This window comes from Pleurodeles waltl, chromosome 2_1 (genome assembly GCF_031143425.1).
Source record: "Pleurodeles waltl isolate 20211129_DDA chromosome 2_1, aPleWal1.hap1.20221129, whole genome shotgun sequence".
Classification (NCBI taxonomy): domain Eukaryota; kingdom Metazoa; phylum Chordata; class Amphibia; order Caudata; family Salamandridae; genus Pleurodeles; species Pleurodeles waltl.
In genome coordinates, this window is record NC_090438.1 from 860,766,328 (window position 1) to 860,788,982 (window position 22,655).

The 22,655-nt window shown below is 40.0% G+C and overlaps 1 protein-coding gene across 1 annotated transcript in view; it reads left to right on the forward strand.

The window, feature by feature from the left end:
- Window positions 1-22,655, forward strand: part of LOC138269465 (cadherin-9-like) — a 783,906-nt gene that overhangs the window by 593,091 nt on the left and 168,160 nt on the right. The window lies entirely within an intron of this gene.

A 22,655-nucleotide genomic window follows, 5' to 3' on the forward strand; every position in this document is an offset into this window, starting at 1 on the left:
CCATGGTGCGCAGTATTTTAAATACAGCGCACACATGGTGGCGGTGGGGGGTGCAGGGAAAGTGTTGCTGCACTCGGTGCAACGCCACTTTCCATACATCTGAAGCCAAGTGTCCTGGGTGTTTTCATATGACTTCCACATCCACAGCAAAATGCTGGGAGCACTGTTCACATGGAGGTCACATCAATAGCACCTAAGCGGTTAAACTGGGTGATTACCAATCATTTGACATCTGATACTCTTTGTACACTCCTAACAAATGGTTTGGAATCAGAGCTTCAAGGCCTTTTTCAAGGGTGCTATATGTTAATTTGTGTGATGATCCACTTACTGGGTTGTTCAGACCATATGTGTGAATTTGTCAGGCGAGACAGTGAATTTTACCAGTTTGATATATGGAGAATTATTAGAGGAAGTTGAAGTAGAAATAGAGGCCATCTTGTCCTTTTAAATCTGTGCTATTTATAGATTTTGAAACAGGATATAGTCAGTAGTCCTGCTGCAGTCTTATGTTGGGCATAGGAAAGTGCCTGCCAGTAAAGTACATATGCCAAACATGTTGATAGAATGGATAGGAAAAGCATTGGGAATTATCAATGGTCTTCACAAAGAGGATACGGAAATGCATCCAACTTATTCCTACAAGCTTGAAATGGGAAACCAAGGGGCAGATTTATGGAACATGGTGTTGCACTGAGTGCAGCCCCACTTTTCCTGCGCTCCTTAGCGCCCCCCTACCACCACCATGTGTGCGCCGTATTTAAAATACAGTGCACCATGGCGCAGAGTAGGGGGCAATAGCGTCATTCAATGTAACTCTATTGATGTACTCTGCCGGAATAGCATCAAAATGTTGGCGCTACTCCTGCTGAGTACATAGGGGCCCATCCTAAATAATGGAAGCCCCCATTCCAGAGCAGGCATTGAAAATGGCAAAAAAATGGCACAAGGAAATGCCATTTTTTCATCCCTCCTAACGGGGAACATCCCCTTTGCATACATTATGCCTGGCACAGGCATAATGCATTGGGCTACTCTGTAAATATGGGGCAGGGATTTCAGTCTCTTTCGGGCACATTAACGTAAAAAATAATGACACTAATGTGGCGCAAGGTGGAGGCTAGGGATTCATAAATATGCCCCAAAGTCTTAAAGAAATCATCTATATAAGTACGCGCTTGAAAAGTATATTATTAATTTTTGCAGATTAATATAGCAGAAACTCGACGTTTCTGAGTTCTTTTGGCTCCAGTTACTTTACACAAGGAAACATTTATTATGTTTTTTAAGCAGAGGTCGTTTGAGAGGTTTGTCCAGAATCACAAGATGTTGACACAACACCGAGACTCCAAACAGCTCCAAATCATCTGCTCTGGACGGTATGCCACATCCTCTCCCTTGAATAGAGGCAGTTATTTCTGGCTAGTCATAGAGATAAGTGATCCCACAATAATTTTCGAGGTGGGGAGAGAAACCGTTTTAAGTCTTTGCATTGTCTTTACCCGCTTTCACACATTTATGTACAACTGGTGTGTCTTAGTTTGCCTAAGTAGTTACTTTTCTATCCAGTCTTGAATTATCAGCTAAAATAATGTAACTTCATTTTTGAGACCTCACCCTGAAATGCCTTATACAATCCGTTTGGAACTGTTGTCAAACTGTTTCCCGACTTCCAGTTGTCTAATGTCTAATGTACCTACAAAGACATAGTAACACTTTCCAACTAGGTGAACTACAGAGACATTTAGAATGTTTTCATATTCACTTTTGGCATTGTTCACTGAGATGTATAGTTCTGAATTATAAATTACTCAAAGACCTAATCCTCAATACTCTTTCGATACTCTGTATCATTGTCAATGCTTTTATCTTCATATCACTGCCTCTAGGTTAATTACTGGCTATCCTAACCCTATTTAGAATTATCTGTGATTTTGCTTCAGGTAAGAAAATACATAGGGGGTTATTACAACTTTGGAGGAGGTCTTAATCCGTCCCAAATGTGACGGATATACCACCAGCCGTATTACGAGTTCCATAGGATATAATGGACTCGTAATACGGCTGGTGGTATATCCGTCACTTTACCGCCACTTTTGGGACGGATTAACACCTCCTCCAAAGTTGTAATAACCCCCATAATATTTAACCAATTTAACCCTATTTCTGAATACTTTGATTTGTTTTCTTGTCCAAATGATTTAGTGCCCTCTAAAATAATTTGTGAAGCATTTAAGTGTAAGTTAAAAACATTGTTCTCCTTTAATTGTTTGTACAATTGTTAACTGTAAAACTTGTAGTTCACAACCTCAAATATACCTTACTGTTTCCCACAAATTAAACATATCTGTTGATATTACATCCATTAGCCTGTCAACTCAGCCGTGATAGGAATTAACATCTGTAAATAGTGCCCTTTTAACCATACCACCTATACTCTCACTCTTCTTACTGCTATAAAAATCTAGCAATAGTTGACACTTATTAGAAAATTGATATGCAAGTAACATGTAATTTAAAAAGTGTGGTATTTAATTGATGAAAATATGAATAAAAAATAAGTCTCCTTTTGCTTTACACATTTTTCTTCATTTAAATGTTTGTGTTACATCATTTCATGTTTTTCTTTTCTTTTCTTTTTCATTTTCAGGGACAGTCCTCCTCTCAGCCTAAGGAATCCCCGCCACAAATTGTGGAGTTGTTCACCAGACCTGCAGAAAACTCTCTACATTGACAGACACATCTGTCATGGTGGTCATGTCAATGTAGGAAATCTTTGACTGACATTGAATTCAACCACGATGGCCAACCACCAGCTTTTCTAAAGTTATTTTTTTTAAATAAACATCCAGAGTGGTAGTTTGTTTTTTAAAAATAACAAAAATAATAATCCCCACATGCTGGGAGATTTCTGCCAGCATACGTGGTCTTTTCTTTATTTTCCTGTTTCTTAATGCTAGGTTGGCCATGACAATGACAAACAGAAAAAAAACATATATTCAATTTTCCTTAGTAGGACATGTGGTTGAAGCCCTTTCTCCAATGGCCCCTAATCCTTTGGGTTGTTGAAAGAAGTAGTCCATCAACAGTGCACTCAACTTTAAATAAGGTGGGTGGACTGTCTGTTTGGTGGACAGAGCACTCATCAAATTTGGAACAGAGTTCCAAGTTCACCAAACTCTATATCAGGCCCTAGGTCTTGTAATATATCACCCTTTCAAATTATGCAAAAGATACAACTTCTTCAAATGTTTTTGTAAGTAAACTCTCCTTGGGTTCCACTTCCTGAGGCTGCATAGTTTGGCCATCAAAAATGACTTCATCATCCTTCACCATTTTGTTGTTTCCAGCCTTTTTACACCAAAAACTATCATGTAGGAATGACTGTCTTTTTGACTTTATGCTCACATAGCTCCTGACATTTAGAATTTATCAGGGATATTACGCTGACAAGCTGGACAAGACCATTGAACTTGGACTACATCACTATAATCATATCCCCTGGACATGAGTTTGTGTGGAGTTCTGTCTTGTGTTGGCAATAAGGGGGCCCCAAGTCACTTGTGTAAGATTTTAAAGTTGCTGAATTTTGCCATTTTCAGATTTCTTCTTGCTTGTCATCATTACAATATTTTTGCTATTCTCTGCATAGGCCATTAGAATTCCATGTAGAGTTTAAGTGAGTAGCCTTCCTGATAATAACTTTGTGTTATACCTCTACTTTGGCAGAGAAGTGAAGATTGGTGAGTCATCCAGTTCGCCTTGTATCAGCTGTGTTTCCTGACTGTCAAGTGTGAGAATATATTCAGCTCTCTGAATATTCTCACCCATATCGCTCTTGAAGTTGTTGAAACTGCAGTTACAGAAGCACCAGTAGCTTAGTTTACTCATTCATGGCTACGTAAGGAAAATTGGTGGCTAAAAAAATCAGAGATTGCTTTTGTTTTTTTTCTAGAGGTCTACTCCAATGACATTGAAAGACAACAGCTCAAGGCTACTAAAAATGTTAGTGCTTTGGTGTCACTCTCATCCAGAATACTATGAGAGTGTTAGTTTCCCTTGTTTAGTCTAACATTTCTCTCCCAACCCCTGAATGGCCTTGGCTTAAAATGCCCTATTTCCATATAAATGTGGCTATTGAGACATCCTATCTATGCTTTTCACACCCCTTTATCTTTAAGCTTGGAGTCTCTTTCTTTATGTTTACTTCACAATGTTGTTTGTAAGTTTCCTTAATCTGCATGCTGTCACATTACCTCATTACAGTGATATGAAGAAGATGCTCAGAACTTACTAATGTGTCTTCATTTTAATGATTGCATTCTGCCCCATCTAACAGACTGCATATATCGATGTAGCAAGCCACTCTGTTTGAAGAAATATGATGGTTTTCTTCGATGCCAGGTTCCCAATAATAGTTTAGTCAACCCCTTTTGACTTCAGATTTCACCCGAACTTCTCAGTCTGCTTTTATCCGGTAGCAGGTAGTCTCCTAATGCGTGCAGTGTTGTGTGCCCTGTACTCTAGATGGTGAGCTTTTTTGCTGTGCAGATTGTCATTCTGAGGATCTTAGCTGGGTTCAGCACATTTCTCCTTTCTCTAACAGCAATGTTACTGGTGTATTGTGAAAACTTTCCATTAACCAGTTAATTGCATTCTTTTGGCAGGTTATTCTAGGTAATAATCAGTGTATCTGGGTCCGATTACAGTTTATGTCTTATTTTCTCTGAGTTGGCCTAATGCTTGAGAGGTAAAGGAGAGTTAAAAACAAACTTTTGATTCAATTCAAAGTGTAACTTAATTGGGCACACATTAAACTCCAGGAAGTTGTAAATAAGGTTCAAAAGTTTATTACAAATTTAGAGACAAAGGGGGTTATTCTGACCCTGGCGGCCGGTGGCCGCCAGGGCCACCGACCACGGGAGCACCGCCAACAGGGCATTCTGACCGCGGCGGTTCAGCCGCGGTCAGAAATGGTAAACCGGCGGTCTCCCGCCGGTTTACCACTGCCCGTTGGAATCCTCCAAGGCGGCGCAGCTTGCTGCGCCGCCGAGGGGATTCTGACACCCCCTACCGCCATCCTGTTCCTGGCGGTTCGCCCGCCAGGAACAGGATGGCGGTAGGGGGTGTCGCGGGGCCCCTGGGGGCCCCTGCAGTGCCCATGCCAATGGCATGGGCACTGCAGGGGCCCCTGTAAGAGGGCCCGCTTGTATTTCACTGTCTGCTTAGCAGACAGTGAAATATGCGACGGGTGCAGTAGCACCCGTCGCACCTTCCTACTCCGCCGGCTCGATTACGAGCCGGCTTCATCGTGGGAAGGACGTTTTCCCCTGGGCTGGCAGGCGGCCTTTTGGAGGCCACCCGCCAGCCCAGGGGAAACCTCAAAATACCCACCGCGGTCTTCCGACCGCAGTACGGTATTTTGGCGGCTCCCGCCGGGCGCCCGGTGACCGCGCCCGGCGGGAGTCAGAATGACCCCCAAAGTGATGTAAATGCATCTCAAAAACATGCTATATAAGAATGAAATCACCAAAGGTGAGGCAAAGCATCTAAAGAAGTTAAATCATATAAGCAGAAGGCACACACGAGTTTCAGCTGAGGCAATGCATAAGGTGAGGAACAGAATCTGATGATCTGTATATAAATTTGATCTTCTTGCCTAATCAGTGGACAAATTAAATTAATCTAAATATCCTAAACTAAACTAAAGGGAAATCCTATTTAAGTCTCAGAGAACATCAATCAATGAATCATTCAGCAGGATTTGTAGAGCGTGGATTATCGCCCCATGGGGGATCCAGGTGCAGACGATGAGCGGTTAAGGTTGAAAAGCCAGGTCTTGAGTGCTGTCCTGAAGTCTGCATGGGTGATGGAGGTCCGGAGGTGGAGAGGCATGTCATTCCATGATTTAGCAGTGAGGTATGAGAAGGGACAGCCTCCTTCATGGATCCAGTGGATGTGTGGGATACGTGTGAGGGTGAGGTGGGCTGAGCAGAGTTGTCTGGTGGGCTGGTGGAAGGTCAGGCAGTGATTGATATAGGAAAGTGTCAGCATGACAGAACCCTCAGTAGAAGTTCTGATAGAGAGGTGGTGTGTAGCATAAAGCCACACAAAGTAATAAAGAGTAGAGAGGTCTGTACCCCTCCAAGTCTCAAGGGGATCTGCCCTCATCTAAGTAGGTGAATACCAATTACACCTACAGAACCTTTGAAAAACCCACTTCATTCATGCCAGTAGTTTTCCATCTTCCTTGCACACTTAAAATTGGTGATTCCATTCAAATTCTTATCCCACAAATCAAAAATAAGGATGACCTTGAATGTTTCCCAGTGTCTAGAAAACAAACAGGAGTCTTTTCTTCTCAGTTTAATAGTGTTCCTTGTCCTCGCCAAGGTATCCTCCCATGCCCAACTATCTTCAACACACAATATGCCTTTCAATAACAGTAGACTCGCACAAATGCACCTACAAAGAAAAATTATTGCAAGAGGAACAAAACTCCACGTTAAAGGTTAAACACAAGAGACCAAATGTTTTAGGCCTTTTGTTATGCTAACTTATTAAAACATCCAACGCACATTTGAAATAAATGATTATAAGGGCATCTTGCTATTACAAATGAAAGCAAGAATTAGAAATGAAATGTGATTATGTGCAATTTAACACAGAAATATAAATCAAAATACATGGATATAAATATGCTAAGTACTACAATTCAGCATGTTAAAGTCAAACGTTAGAACACACATATACATTAAGTACTAATCGTCTATCTACTGCGAATGCACCTTCATTAACACAATTTAGATGCTCTGCTTTACATTAGTAAATTTAAGGCACATGATGTATGTATTGTCATTTTCATTATTATGTCACTCCTATAATGCATGAAGGGACAACCAAAATGATGTGTCACCATTTCCAATTCACAAGTAGCACTGTTGACATTGTGAGTCGTAAAGACATTTGTGGCTTGCAATTTGACTTTGATACATTCCACTTTTTTTTGTCGCCCCAAAATCTATCAGGTAGCCCAATGCATGCATTATGAAGGCAAAAAACCTTTAATGCCTTAGGTGCATGTCTTTGAGCCCTGTTGAATGTTCTGTATCATGAAAAATGTGCAACGCCAAGGAAAAAGTTGCCATATTCAGATGGTAATTCCATGGTGAGATAGTTAAAAATTATAACTTGACTAATTCTTCTTTGTGTCATAAGGAACCTACCAAATGCACCAGAGAATAATGCAGCAAGTTTATTTTGCTTTTCTGTTTTAGAGGGTTTGTTTTATTATGGAAACCATGCCTCGTACGTTGATGTTTTGTTCGTCCAGAGTCTTTTCCTGAAAATAAATCCAGCCTTATTCTTTTCTTATTCTGGAGTTAAAAGTCAAAGAATCTGTTTAACAAGGAATTTACTGTGATTTACTATTCGGGATTAAGCTAGAAGTGCCACAGAACTAAGTCGCACATATTCCTTGCTAAATATGTTTGCGTTTGGCCCAGAATACTGTTACAAACTCAGTTCATAGAAAATGATGGAATTACTGTGGTAAAACTATTTTAAAACAGAGCATAGCAGTACATAGAGTAAACATTGTATTGATTGTAGCCTAGCCTATTTTATTGGGCACTATTTCCTGAATCATTTCCACACTAATGAAACTGTTTAAGTATCTGACGCTCGCTAATGGTCTCAATTCACAAATGTTTTGCTTTGGCTTACACCTGTGGTGCTCCTGGCTGACTCCTGAATTCCAGGAGTAAACCAGGATGGTCCTGTAGTAATCGTGGGTTACGCCAGGAATTCAGAAGGAGGCCAGTGGTAATGCAAGAGTAATTCACACCTACTACTAGCAATATCTATGTCGCTGAACCCCCGTGTAATTATTGTGGCTGGTTGGACCAAGGAAAATGGCGGATGCATATTCAGTTTCCATATGCAACAGTAAAAGCAATGTAATCGCACAGGAAAATATGGGTTGAAATTCTTTGGTGCGAGAGATTGCAAAGGAAATATTCTCCTAACTTGTTCAACACTTCTACACCCTATAAACCCTACTTAAATACCATTATTTAAATTTATGTTTTGTGAGGACCATTGTCCGCTTAAAAACCAGCATCCAATCCTTCATTGCATTTGCCTAAAGTAGCCATCGCTAGTCTACAGATACTGAGGCTGCATAGCTTCATTGCTAATTAGCTTGTACTAATTGTGATAATAAACCTGCATTAAATGCAATTTTATTGCAAAGTGCTGCTAATAGCAACAATTACAACATTTTAATTGGCAAATGAAAATTACGTGCATGACTACATCTTCTTAGTGAATGCTCCCACCACACTGAGCCAGCTTCTGGAAGTGTTGTTAAGTGTTTTATAGTTTTAGTTTTCTTATCATAGAAAGGATGATCAAGTCAGTGAGCTAAAAATCGAGAAAGCCAGATATAACCACGAGAATGGATTTAGGAGCCATAGCAAAGCCATAAAAGGTAAATGAAGTATTACAAATGACATGCACAAAATTAATCTCTTCTAATTCTGCAATAAAAGGTAAATGAAATGTTATGAATAACATGCACGAACATACATTGCTTCTAATTCTAGAATAAAGGTTAAATGAAGTATTATAAATAAGATGCACAAAATTCACATTTTCTAAAGCAAAACAAAAAACAGGTTCTACTTGTGTGTCTAAGCACCACTACAATTATATAGTAGAGGGAGGTGTGCATTGGTTCCAGGACATCAGCAACCCCATTGCGGGCAGTGAAGCAGATTACCTCCTCAGAGACGTGCATCCTTAGCTGCAGGACCAGCTAGCATTTCTGTGCAGATTGCACCCTCTGCTGCTGCCATGATGCCACTTCTGTGAAAGCACCTGTTGTTTACACGAGACACCGTATTCTATTAGGATTGTAAAATAGCAATACATGTCTTGTAAATAAATATAGCACAATAAAATGATCTGAAATATTCACAAAAATGTCGTATCTCTGCAATAGCATCAACGCTTTGCATTGTAACTTACGTGTTAACAAGGTTTTAGAATGCAGTTGCTTCAAAACAAATCTGAACGTTTTCTACATTATTATTATCAATATACAAAAGTGTGTATAGCAAGTTAGCTTTTGAACATACGCGACCAAAGAGATATATTTCCATTCGGTTAAAAATGAACATATCGTCTGTTGATGCAAAATGAAGATGATAGACACTTTGGCAGAGGAAATGACAGAAATTGGATTTAATGCAAAAAAAGCATTGGGATTAGAAAAGCGCATGATAATGTCTTTGGCACCAGAGCAAAAACAATCAGGAGTTCCTCCAACAAAGAAGTGGCCATCGGATGTGTCTGTGACATAGACATATTGCCAAGGGAATGCCGTGCTCGCAGACTGGCACTGTGTCTGGCTATAATGCAAAAATGCCATCTGCAGTGTGCTAGTCCAACATTTATTTAAAAGAGAAGTGAGAACAAAGAACAATGCACTTCAAGACTGTTCTATAAAAATGCAATTATAAAAGCTTTTGGCTGAATAAAGTTCTTCACGAACGAAAACCAGTCAGAAACTGAAAATCCTGAGAGACGATAAAATAACATTAATGGGATTAGTTGTATTTAGTTGGCAGACGCCAGAAACACAGGGCCCACTTCACAAATGTTTGATCTTCTCTTGAAGTACTCCTGTAATTCAGATGTAAGTGAGAAGTGCTACAAGAGTAAGCCAGTTACCAGGTGAAATGTCTTGTAAATTACATATTATGTGTGGGAATATCAAACGATATTTCACTTTCCAACTGTTGGTGCTGTCTTTATATTGACATTAGGGCCCGTATTTATACTTTTTTTAGCGCCGCATTTGCGTCGTTTTTTGACGCAAAAACGGCGCAAACTTGCAAAATACCATTGTATTTTGTAGGTTTGCGCCGTTAGCCGTCAAAAAGCGGCGCAAATGCGGCGCTAAAAAAAGTATAAATACGGGCGGGAAACCAATAACAGTATTTTAGTTCTTTGGGTTTGCGTTTGTGTTGGCTATTCCAATTCAACCCCTTTCCATACATTAGCAGGGCATTGGACCTGTGCAGTGGAAGGCATTTTTGGCACTGCAGCCATGGTAGTTTTCAGTGCAAAAAACGTTTGTGAAAGAAAGTTGAGTGCCATTGCCTATTAAGCCACTTGGACCCTAAGCAATTTTTAGCACCTGATAAATAGCAATATCATAGGACACGTTATTTATCGGTTGTGATAAGTAGCACCAATTATGAGGTTGTCAGGGATAACATACAGGCTTTGATGTTTAATACAGCATCATTTGCAGGTACAGTTAATAACTTACATATTTCCCCTGTTAATCTCCTGTTAATGCACCCAATAATTTTTGAACATATAAAATACCTTCGTACTCAAACTTGCAACCCATATGTAAAAAGGGGTTTACTTATAGGTCAGAATTAATTAACCCACTCATAATTCTGTGCTTAGCATCACACATCAAACCTTACCATAGTACGAGTGCTGGAATAAGGTTTAGTAAGTTTGGCTATTAATCACTACCAGTGCTAAAAACAACACAAAACAGGTAAATGAACCATTAAAACTATTGCACAAAGAAAGCACTGATCCCTGATGTCAGAAATTGGATTACCGATAGAAAGGAGTTAAACCATACTCAAGCAGCAACCACAACAACTACAACAACAATCCTTGTCAAGGTGAAGTCACCAGCAAACCCCAAATTAACCTGTGCTCAGCCCTCTGGGTAGCTTGGTACAGAATAGTCAGGGTTAAATTAGAGGAAATGTGTTAAGTATTTATGCAGCACTTCAAACAGTAGTAAGATGAAAACACAACATAAGAAAAATCTCACACAATTTACAAAAAAAAGTACTTTTTAGGAAATAAATCAAGACCAAAACAAAATTCCAATCAGTAGAACCAGTGATCTGCAATTTAAAACTTATAAGTAAAAAAAGTGCCAAAAAGCACAAACTGACAACTGTGGTTATCTGGTCACGCTGAACTGAGACAAAGTCACAAGTTCAGGCCAACCACAATGGAGTGTTGCCGAGCTACAGGGACACACCGAGTTTCTTAATCTTGGTGTTGAGAAGATGTGGATTTGAGGAAGCATTGCCCAGTAGATGTGATGCGAGGTCTGGGCAAGGAGATGCATTGCACAACAGAAGCTATGGGCAGCTGCAAAGTATGAGGCAAAGTCCTTGCGTGGAGATGTATCATGCTGCAGCAGTTCCAATGAGCTGCTTTTGATGAGGCAATGTCTTTGTGTGGAGATGCTGAAGCTCTGATGGGTTGCGATGGGAGATGCGAACTCCGTGCTTTGGGGAAGTCCTCACAGCAGAGGCAATGCATCAATCCAATGGTACAAAGGGAATGTGCCACTTCTTCACGAGATGCACCACCCAATGGAGGAGATATATCAATTCTGTTAGATCCACTGATTGGCTGGCAGAGTGCGTTGAGACCTACTTCCAAGGGTCCACACTGGAGGGCACCCCTTGGGAGTACCAGACTCACAAATGGCAGGGTTCACATGCTGAGTTCAAGGTTGTTGGAAGCCTGGTAGGCCCCTGCGGCTTTTTATCAGGAGGCCAGCCAACTCATCCTTTGAGTCAATCTGGGTCTTGGGTTTAGAGATGGAGGTCCAGTCCTTCTCACCCAGGCAAGAGGGCAGCAGGTCAGCACTTCAGGGCACCAGTTCTTTACAGCAGCAGTCCAGCAGAGTGGCCGTACTTTCACCAGCAGCCCCCAGGTCCAGAAGTGTTGCAAAGAGCTGGGTCTGAGGGTCTAATATTTATACCTATTGCCCACTTTAAAATAAAGTCTAGTGGTTTCAACCCCCATGAGGAGACATCCCCTTCCTCCTATGTCCTGGGCCCAGCTTGTTTGGGGTCACAAGCAATCAGTGACATACCCGTGAGAGTACCAGGCAGAGCCTTTGTGATGTGCTAATGGGGTAGGTGACAGCTCCCCCCTCATAAACTCAGAGTGGACCATCCTGCCAGCACCTATCTTCTCTTTGTCTCACTGTCTGGGAGCAATATACAAAGACCAAATGCCAGCTACACCTAGTCATATGACCCAGGATCAGGCTGCAGGCACCATACGGTTAGGTGAAGAAACTCTCAGCTATCTAACAGTGGAATCATAATTACTGTGACTGAAAATCCAACTTTACATTTACCATTAAAGAGGGCTTCAACTCAGCCTGTCTACTTGCTCCCAATTGAAAGCTATCACTTAATAAATTAAGTAACCCAATGTTATCCTATGGGAGAGGTAGGCCTTGCAGTATTGAAAAAGGAATTTGGGAGCTTTTCACTACCAGGACATTTAAAACCTAAATATTAGTGCCCAACATTTTACATACACTTCACCATGCTGTCTTGGCATCTCAGGGCTTCTCCTATGCATGACATATATATATTAAAAAGGAAAGATAGAACTAGGCAAAAGGTTTCATTTGTAGTGGTGAAATGACAGTTTAAAGCTGCACATACAGGCCTCAATGGCAGCCCTGAGACACGTTAAAAGGCCTACATAAGTGGGTGGCACATCAGTGCTGCTGGTCCACTAGTAGCATTCAATTTACAGGCTCTGGCCACATGTATTACCATTTACTAGGGACTTACAAGAAAATTAAATAGACCAATTGGTTGTAATCCAATTCTACCTTGTTTTAAGAAGACAGCACACACACTTTAGCCTAGGTTAACAGTTGTAAAGTGTTTTCCTAAAAGCCAAAAAAAGGGTTAATAAAACAGGAGGGTGAAGGCAAATAGTTTGGAAAAAATCCAACACCTAGAATATGCCCATTGCAGACCAATTTGAAACATGTAATCTGTGATTGAGGTGATTGTGAAGGACAAGGTGGATTCACAGATGCTGCTGCCAAAGTCAGGCCTTAGCAACGGATACCAGTACGAACAATTGTGACCAAGAACCTTCAGGGCTATTTATATATTATTTTCAAACCAGTAAGTTAGAACTCACAAGCATTCCCGAATTGTGAATTTTAATATTTTATAAAACAAAGAAAGGATTCCTTTGTTTTTAAATAGTAGCTGTTGTGAGAAAGGGCCCCCATGTTTTGCCTGTAAAATGATGCGGTTTCAAACTCCAAGTGTCCTGGGCCGCTGCTAAACAAGTTCCCAGGGCCAGATCTTTTTCCCCAAAACTGTGCTATGTTTGGCACTTCAGCCACCCTTGTAAGTCCCTAGTAAATGGTACCCCTGCTACCTAGGAAATGGGTACTGAAGAGGGGCCCCAGAGCTACAGCACCAATTGTGCCACTCTGAGAGGCCCTACACCATCCTCATGCAGACTGCAATTGCAAGTGCATGACAAGGTGTATTTAAAAACTGCAAACTCTACATGGCACTTACCAAGAGTGCCATGCCCTCTAACACTGCATGCAGTATAGGTATGTCACTCCTCTGGCAGACCCTACATCCCCAAAGCAGTGTGCTCTATAATGCATGTGAGGGCATATGAATGCATGAGCAAATATGCCCCGACTATGTCTTTGCAAAACCTTAAGACATAGTAAGTGTACAGGGAAGCCAAAGCAAATGCATGTGCTCGACTCTGGTCATTATGAGTTCCCCAACTACATGATGGCCTCTCTGAATACTGGGTTGTTTGGTATCAAATAATTCAGAATATTAAACCCACAATGTTGTCAGTGTTGGATTTTTTATAACATGCAACCACAGAGCACCTTAGAGGTGACCCTTGCAAAAATAAAACAGCCCTGGCATTGTTACTGACTAGTCTTAGCCAGCCTGCCACCACCAGACAAAAGGTTGGACTCCTGGGGTGACAGCCTCCGCTCTCAGGAGCTAGAACATAAAGCCTTTCCTGGGTGAAGGTGTTACCGCCTTTGAAGTCTGACCTCTGCCTCTGCTGCTAGCAGCAGATGGTCACCCAATGGTTTTCCTCCCACTTTGATCAGGAAAACCAGCTGAAAAGCCCCCAGAGGTATGGTAGGCAAGGTGACCACTCCATTTTATTTTCCTCCACCTGGCATGGCAGGAAAATAGCCAATCAAGGTTAGGGATGTGACCCCTTCCCACAGGAAGTGGTCACTTTTTGAGTGTAGCCACCCTAAGGTAGGTGACCTATTGGCCACTATCGGGCACTCCCTCTAACGCCCACTAAATGCAGTATTTAGTGGGCATCCTTAGACCTAGAGATTAGATTCAATGGACAAAAAAAGGCCAGTGACAAACAAGTCTCAAGGCACGAGAACAGAAGACCTGCCGCAAGAAAAAAAGGTGCCAAAGTCTGTCAGTTGCACCCAGGACTTGACAATCAGCACTGAGGGGTTGACTGGACAACTGAAGGACTCTAAGAAACCCCGGAGCACCTCCAGCCCTCAAAAGGTCATCCCTAATTGAAGGTATCACTCACCTGCAAGCAAGAAACCAGTGAAGTCCAGTTCACTGACCAGCCACTGACCAATGAACCGGGCACAGCAGCCTGAATAAAATCCACCTGATGGTCCTGAAGGATACAGCCTACTAGTGTGCCAAGTTTGGTGGCACTGCAACTTTCCGGGCCTAAGATGTGCCAAACTAGACCCCTAACTTCAGACTCCCAGAAGGAAAGTCCACTCCGGACTTTCAAAAGCCCAGAAGCAAGCCCCAGTTGAGGGACCTCAGGCCTCTCTAAAAATACCCACCAAGTGGTCCTGCTGACCTGCAAGCGACCTGCTCCTGGCTCCAAGGATTCCCTGACGCATGCCTCTTATCTGACCTATCTGCACTTCACCCAGCCTCCCTGGACCCTGCATCGGAAAACCAGCTGTGCTTTAGAGGTCCCTAATTCCTTGCGACCACTACACTCCAAAGGGACCCACCAGACTTACTTTTAACTCAACTTGTAAAGTGTGTTTCCAAGTGGTCCTGTTCTCCATTTTGCACCAGCTCCAAAACGTTCAGCCACTGCTCCTGCTTGAACCGTGAACTGCCCGAACGTATCTGGCTGGCCCACAGGACAACTCAATGAATTTGACCTAAACATAGAAAGTGACACTTGTGAGTGCATTGCCTGACTTTAAATGCAATTTTAAACTGTTCATTCCTATGGTGCGTAATTACACACAAAAAGCATATATTTTCTAAACTTTGAAAAATCCTAACTTATAAAGTCCTTACCCAATTTTGATGATCTTGGTCTTAAAGATTTTATAAAAATCTGAAGTATTTTTGTAAATTGGTCGAGAGCTAGTCTTCCAAGTGTGTGTCCACATTTATTGATATTGTGAGTACAACAAATGTTTAACACATCCCCAAGTTAAGCCTAACTGCTCGGCCACAAAACCACAAAAATACACCAATAGGTGGTCTGCTTTTTACCTCTGGAAACCAAGGTGGGGATGCTTGAACTCTCTGCACAGTGCATATCATTTTTGTACACCATTTAGAGAGCCAGCCTCCTGTAGCTGTTATATAATAATAGCTAAATCTCAAACCAAGACAAGCATTGAATTCTATTCACAAAGGTAAATATATATGTGTAGATTTGTCCATGTGTACATTTATTCCTACGCTTTGGTGGTAAAGTATAAGGACAAAGTAATTGTATATACTTTAACCTAGAACAAATAAACAAGTTACAGCACTATCATTTTAAAAGTGTATTGGAAACAACTGAAATGTATAATGATTTTTTAAAGATTTATTAAAAAATAGTTCCCACTGTAAAATGTTTTTTGCTATTTATGTATTTAAAATTAGTTGTGCATAGAATTAATTTTAAATAGTTAGTGTATTTTTCAGTAAATTAAAGCTACATTTATTTTAAAATTGTAAAATAAATATTTAAAATAAATAATACCATAATATTTATAAATTATTTATATATATTTTTTAAATGATAGGGCATTTTGCAAGCTCAGTCACAATCCACATGAAGACAATAGCCTCTTTCTCCTTAGCTTGACACTCAGATCCTCTTTGAAAAAGCAGCCATCTTACTCCAGGACAAAAAATACACTTGTTGATCATTTTGCCAATCTTAACAGAGGGTACACTGCTCACTCCATCACTACATGATCTTCTATGTCAATATGCCTCTTTCTAAAAGCATTTTATGTGTCAGTGTCCCTATGCCTTCATGTTTTCCTAACTGGCTCTGGAATTACTTGTACCATTAACTGATCATTTTACACATTTACTATATCTCAGCTTTATGTCACCTGATTTTTCATTTTTTAAACAAACAGATGGCACTTAATATTGAATTAAAAACATCTTCTCACATTTGTCTGCTGCTCTCTGTCTGTCCTAGGCCTGCCCTGGCAAATCAGAATAATCCCCTATCCTGCTTCTTTAAAAGTCCCTCATCTCACTTAATTGCCCCCTCTCTTCACAGCTCCTGTACTTACTCTTTAATCATATCCTCCACCAACACTAGAGGCTTGTCTCCTCAATCACTTTTGTTTTGGTATAAACCCTTTCAATTATGCCCTGTTGCCCCTTCACACCTTCCCTTTTTTCAACCCTACTCCATCCCTTCTCCTTACTGCCCAATCTATCCTCATTCTCTCTCCTGCATGTTTTATCTGACCTACTGTACTCCTTTTGTAAGGAACCACCTCTCTCATTCCTAATATCCTTTCATCTTCAAGAGTAAAAAAAAAATCACATCCAGAAGGCAAGAGCAACAACTTCTGAAACTGCTCAATATAGGTATAACTCCTGTACACCTGACTATTACCCTGTGTCGTTATGAAGCTGTTGGCTTAATGGCTACCTTTTATGAGCCTTCTACACTGATGTTCCTAATGTGGTATTTAAATTCCAAAAAGCCCTAACTTAATTTACAAAACCTTTCTGAAATCAGAATCAAATACAACCATACAATTCCTTCCTATGCTCTAATTTTTTCAAATATTCACAAATGTATTATTCTCTCCTTCCTATCCAGCTGGCTAAACAATCAATGATTCTCCACTACATTTTAATGCCTTATTTTTCTCAAAAAGAAAAACGCCAAATTTCCCACCACATCCATTAAGAATGTACTTGTAGACAAATTAAAATCATTTCCCCTGTGAAGTGTAAGTCAAATCTAACTTACTAGAAATTCATAACACTGAAGATCTTGCAGTTTCGAACCTCAGACCTGCTACATATGTTGCTTTGTTCAGTCACAAAATCACTGCAAGCTTTCATCTTTTTCTCAAATTTGAGAACATGCGGATCAGCATCAACATGATGATATGTGAATTGACCTCAAAGATCACATAACAAAGGCTTGTCCTAGAAAAGAAGTACTTCATTTTCATAAATCATATAAACTTTGCTCTAGCTTTCTATAGGTTTTGCTTGTCACTTTCAATAACTGTAACACCTTTCCATTGTGATCTGCTAATACCTACTCTGACCCTGATTCACTAAAAGTTTTTAGAAATTCATACATTAGTGCATCATAGACAAACATCTACTAGTTGCCTCCTAGATTTCCATGCATGCCCTGCAATACCTTCTCACATATGTGGAACTCTGAGCTAATTAGATGCTAACACACAAAACATTCTACTGTGTCTTGTTTCAATGAACACAGGACTTGGCATGGTGGATTTCACCAGTTTGCTTGGTGCAGACGTTGGAACTGGAGACATTCTACCATGTGTTGCTTGCAGGTCTAAGAGTACTGGTGGGAGACCAGGCAGGTAGATTAAGTAATATTTTTATACAATTAGAAATGTTTGAGACAGTATTTGGAGAAAAGAACAACAATACTGCTGGCGAAAGACTATAACTTAGTAAGAGAAAAAAGTTTGATTCATTGGTTGCAAGCACTTGTAGCTGAAGTCACTAACCTGAATGGAAATAATAACTACTTCAAGAAAGTAAGTGCAGGTCATAAAATGAAACACAGGCACAACAACATCAAAATGACTATAACCAATGTAAAATATAATAAATGGAATTCTTGATTTGAAAAATTGGGGCAATCAAATTAATTAATGGTGAAAACATCATATTCCATTCTCTAAAACAAAAAGTATATGATTTTTTTAAGAGGTAGTCTGTTTAGAAGAAAAACAGGCTTGAAAGGAACTATTTTAACACTTACTTATATATTAATAGATTAACAAATATTTTTACACTTATCCTCAGCTAAGTATATCGAGGTATCATTTGTCATTTTTTGAAAAATGCAACAATCATTATAGAAATTTTAAAATAAAGTTTGGATGAACACTAGAGGGCGATCCACATTGAACCTTCGTGGAGCTCATTTATTAGGTATTCCTGTCAGTGGCTGAATATAAATCTAACTAAGCATCACAGCAAAACAATTGCCAATTTTATCACTGAACCGTGCTGCAGCACCCATCACACAGATGGAAAATAAAAGAAAATAATGTTATTGAAGAAAGCACTTTTCACCATAGTAGGAGCAGGTGACAAATGAGAAAAGTAAAAAAAAGAACAGCTTATTTTTTAGGTCATTGTTTAATTGACTAACATTTTGTTACTATTTTTATTTTATAGCAGAGTTTGAAATTGGTCAACCATTAATATATGTTGACCAATGCAATGAGCAAGGGCCCACTGGAGTATAACCAATGCATTTGACAGTTTCCACAATGATTACCAGCAACAGTAAGACAGCTTTCTAACACTTGGATGTGGTTATAGAACAACTACCTGTGTCTTTCAGTTCCAGAGTATTTTTCAAATATACATACAGAGCACCAATTGGAACTGGTTTTGTGAACAGGATTAAATTAGGGTTAATATAAGCTACACCTACATTGTTCTGCATTTTACACCTGTTGGAAGAACTAATCACATTTTCCTTCCCAGAGACAATCTATGACTGTCATGGACAGTAGCCTTAAATGCATGGAATTGACTAACTGGTACACATATATGACTGCTTACTTCATCATGTAGTAACATACTTTACATATTGAATACAATGTGCTACTTTAGGGTTAGGAAATGCAACATATTTTTATAATAAACGTTCACTAGAATATAATTTGCACTGAGTTTGTTTATTCATCTACAACACCTGTGAAACTTAAGTTTTTTGTTCTTCCTCACAATTTCTGCAGCAGTTACATCTAGACTTTCTAATTCTACATTATGCATGCAGATAAGTGTGATGTACCCTTTTAAATATTGATAAATATCCCCAACGTTACACCACAGAGGGTGTGTACCACATTTTTGCTGGAGTTGCTTGACCAGTCTCTTGATTAGGAGTGCCCACAAGTGGCAAATGAAGTTTAAAAGTGTGTACGTTCTGCATTTGTAAGTAAAATACACAATCCTACTTCACTGTTTCAAGCTAGTTTTTGAAACTTTGTTAATACTGTGTCATGCAAGTGTAAATTACTCCTATTTATTTGACTTCTGCTAATTTTTAGTTATACTGTTGTATATAGCTTAATTCCCCAAAGTCGCTTTACATGATCTCTGCAAAATTTTACCATTTCACACAGTACACAATTAGACAGTATTGTTGCTTTAAGGAGACTGCTTTGAATTAAAAAAAGTGCCAAAAAGATACATTTTATCTTCGAGATAGATAGGTTCTCACTGAACTTTCCAGTATCTGATCGAACTTTTTTACATGAAGGATAACTCCACTGAGGAAAGTTATTCTAGATACCAGTAAGATGTATTTTATTTACTACCAATTGAAATGCTATTAGTACAAGGGTTTAAATACATACCACTTGATATGACATGGCCACTCCAAATCTTGGACATTCGGCTAGTTAGAACGTGTGACGTGGTTAAGCATTACTTCAAGTAGCTTAAGGGTAGTGCTATTTTTTAAGTGTTCACTCTGTGTGCATTTTAAGATAGAACCCTTGGGCCCATATTTATAGTCTGTTTTTGCGCCATTTTTTTTTACGCAAATCCAGCGCAATATTAACTCCAAATTAATACTTTGGCGCTAGAACTGTCTAGCGCCAAAGTTTTGGAGTTTGCATCGGTTTTTGCTTGCGGGAAACTACCTTGCGTCAATGGGATGCAAGGTAGGTGTTCCCTGGCAAAAACCCATGCTATGGCCATAGCGCCATATTTATCCTCCCATGCTAAATTCACGCACTGGAGGAGGAGGGCCTTAAATAATAGCGCTAAGCCTGCTTAGTGCCATTATCTAACACCTGGGTGTGGGCAGGTGTTAGGGGATCCATGGGCCTTTTTCCATGGTCAGAGACCATGGAAGCAGTCCACATGTGCCATTTCCTGCCCCCAGGGACAACCCCACCCACCCGCACCCATACCTGGAGGACACCCAAGGATGGGGCGACCCATCCACGGTAAGTCCAGGTAAGTATTTGTAACTTTTTTTTCAAAGTGCCTTAGTGGGGCTTAACTTGGGCCCCCCTACATGGCACGGTGCCCAATGGCCATGCCCAGGGACATAGACAGGAGTCATGTCCATGGGGGTTGTGCGTGGAAAAAAGTATGCTAATCAGGTTAGAATCATTTTTTTGAATCTAACCTGACAAGCACCATTCTTTCACACAAAACCTCCAGTTTCCCCTACACCTCCTTCACCCCGGTTAGCGTCAATAATTTTGACGCTAACAGGGTCTTACCGCCGACTAGTGTCATAGCATAAATATGATGCCGGGCTGGGGTGCAGGGATGGTGCTAGCTGGTGGTATAGCGCAGGTTTGCGACAAAAAGGATAAATATGGGCCTTAGTACCCTTTGGACCCTTATTACTATAAGGGGCAGGACACTGTTTTGGGCAACTAATTTCCAGAAATAGAGCTGTTGTCCATGAATTGTATTTGCAAATTACGTCATTTATGCCAGATCCCTCCTCCCTTTGATCAGAGTTAGACTAAAACCCTTCGAAGCCTCCACTAGTACTAATAAATGATCAGTAGCATATCTTGCCTGTAATGAGAGTGCCGGCCCTCACAGATTGAAACCTAAGCTTTGACGTACCATTGCAGTAAGGGAAAACAATGTTACTCGATCCAACTTTGAATTATACCTTGATTCTGCATTTGTAAAAATAAAATCAAGCAATCTCAGGGTATTCAAACAGACGGTCAAAACTTGATTGTACTGATCTATTGGAAAAACAGTGAAGTAAGCCTCATTTGACTTTGATTTTCAGAAATACAGATAATATAAATATTAACATTTTCCATTTGAAATCTATCTCATCCAGGGCACCTAAACCTCTCATCGGTTTTAGATGAGGATGCTAAGAACGATTGCTGTGTCCCAGGCTTACCTACAGCAATACACACTTGCAAGGGATTATATCTCTCTTGGTATTAGTCTTTGAATATGTTTTTTATGCATGGATATCTTAGAGACACTTAGGGCCTGATGTACGACACCTCTTTTGTGGTCACAAATGGTGAAAATCACCCTTTGCGACTGCAAAATGGCAAGGTACTATGTACCATCCCTATTTTGGGAGTTGGTACGCAGTTACTGACTCGCAAAATATGTATCATGACTCACAATTAGGAAGGGGGATCCTGAGTGCGTTGCTTCCTAATTGCGAGTCGCAGAGGTATCTATGAGTGTTTTGTGACCTTGAATTGGGTAACAAAATAATCACAGTTAACGCCAATTTCAAATTGGTGTTAACCCATTCGCAAATGAGAAGGAGTCTCCATGGGACCCCTTCCCCTTTGTGAATGCATGCTAAAATATATTTTCAGAACAGGCAGTGATCGCATGGACTACTGCCTCCTCTGAAAAAATGAGAAGAAATTTGTTCATTTTTCTTTTTAGAATGCATCCCATTTTCATTTAATGAAAATGGGCTGCATTTCAAAAAACAAAAACTGCTTTATTGAAAAGCAGTCACAAACATGGTGGTCTGCTGAGCCCGGCAGGTCACCATCCCTGTGAGTGGAGCCATTCCTGAATGGATCGCAAATTGCGACCTGTCTTATACATATTAATGAGGCAGGTTCCCTGTGCCCCATTTCAAAATCATAAACAGTGTGGTTCACATTGTTGTACATTTTGTTTGCGAATCACAATTTGTGTTTCACAAATGGATCGTAAATTGCGATTGACAAAACAAAAGGTCATACATTGGACCCTTGGAGCACTTAACTTGTATTTGCCCTGGTCTTCTTATTGTCTGCAGGCAATATTGTAACAAATCAAAGATTAAGACTACTAAATCAGCTAATAAGTTATGTTTTAAAGGGGAAAATATCAGTAGTATAGAAAGGGCCATTAGATTCCAAGCTATGCTAAGGAGTTTTTTAATAAGCAATCTTAAAACTGACTTATGCATTACACATTTTGTTGGTACTGATTGTGCCATGGTTAATTTTGTTTGCTTTGTTTGTAATGAACCAGGCCTAGACCCTTGTGTGATTTGTCTGTGTGAGATTTACAAATCATTTTATTTGTTTGCTGTCTATACAATTTGGCAAGCAATAATATGTTAGTTAGATTTCTATAGAATACACAAAAGATCTTTGATTTCGCATGACGTGACACTGAAATAAAATATCCAATGAAGCATGTATCCTATGATTTAAAATGATGAACTAATCACTGACTCTTTGATTTTGATTTCTGACGAGTGTTTTATTGATAAATGATATGTGCACATTAAAGTACATTCATTTACTTTAAAAATACGTTTCAGGAATGTCTGGG